Source organism: Otolemur garnettii, unplaced genomic scaffold (assembly GCF_000181295.1).
Source record: "Otolemur garnettii isolate 467f Iridium unplaced genomic scaffold, OtoGar3 scaffold00066, whole genome shotgun sequence".
Lineage (NCBI taxonomy): Eukaryota > Metazoa > Chordata > Mammalia > Primates > Galagidae > Otolemur > Otolemur garnettii.
In genome coordinates, this window is record NW_003852461.1 from 8789182 (window position 1) to 8790305 (window position 1124).

General features: G+C 40.2%; 1 protein-coding gene across 1 annotated transcript in view; it reads left to right on the forward strand.

The window, feature by feature from the left end:
- Positions 1-1124, forward strand: part of PATJ (PATJ, crumbs cell polarity complex component) — a 379729-nt gene that overhangs the window by 256932 nt on the left and 121673 nt on the right. The window lies entirely within an intron of this gene.

Below are 1124 nucleotides of genomic sequence, written 5' to 3' on the forward strand. Positions count from 1 at the left end.
GGGCACCTGTAGTTCCAGCTACTAGGGAGGTTGAGGCAAGAGTATCTCTTGAGCCCAAGAGTTTGAACTATGATGCCACAGCACTCTATTCAGGTTAACAGAGTAAGACTCTCTGTCTTAAGAAAACAAACAAACAAAAATAAACTTTCCCATCTGTTTTTATCTAAGAGTTTTATAATTTTAGCTTTTACGTTTAGGTCTTTGATCCATTTTTGAGTTAATTTTTATAGAGGGTATAGAGGAAAGATCTGACTTCGTTAATTTTTTTTAAGAGATGGGTCTTGCTGTATTGCCCAGGCTGGGTGCAGTGGCCGTTCACAGAGACCATCATAACATGTGCAACCTGGAACGCAGGGCTCAAGCTGTCCCTGCCCACCTCAGCCTTCCGAGAGCTGGGAATCCACACACCAGCCACACACAACACAATCTGCCATCAGTTTTCCATGTGGACATCCAGTTGTCCCAGCACCATTTGTTGAAAAGATCATCCTTTCCCTCATTTAATGGTCTTGGCTTCCTTGCTAAAAATCATTTAAACATATATACGCAGGTTTCTTTCTGAGCTATCTATCCCATTGTCAACATGTCTGTCTTTATGCCAGTACCACGCTGATGTTCGGAAGGAGGAGACCTCTGACTTTGTTCTTTTTTCAGGATTATTTTGGCTACTTGGGATCCCTTGAGATTCTGTAGGAATTTGGGGGTAGGACACACTTTTGCCTCTAGAAGAGTTTGCTTCTTGGAGATGTCTTAGACCCTAATAAAGTTATGCCATTTTGCAGAAATACACACACCACCCATTACATTAGCTGTCTTTCATTTTTCTACCTTCAGAAATTGCTGTCAAGGGCTCATTATGCTCCCTGAAGCATAACCGCGCTCTCTTCATAACCCACTAATTTTCTTCTGACCACAATTTATAGTGCACTTTTAGAGTTTATATTCAATAGAGCACCCATATTTATTTGAAGGAAGGAATTAGTTGAAATTGTTAGATTAATGCTTCAAATGACATGTTAATGAAATCCCTTATTACAGTTTGAATTATAGTTACAACTTTGGTGGATAAAGAGCAAACACAGAATGTTGTGTCAACAAATCCCCGTGTGTGACATCTGTGTGCT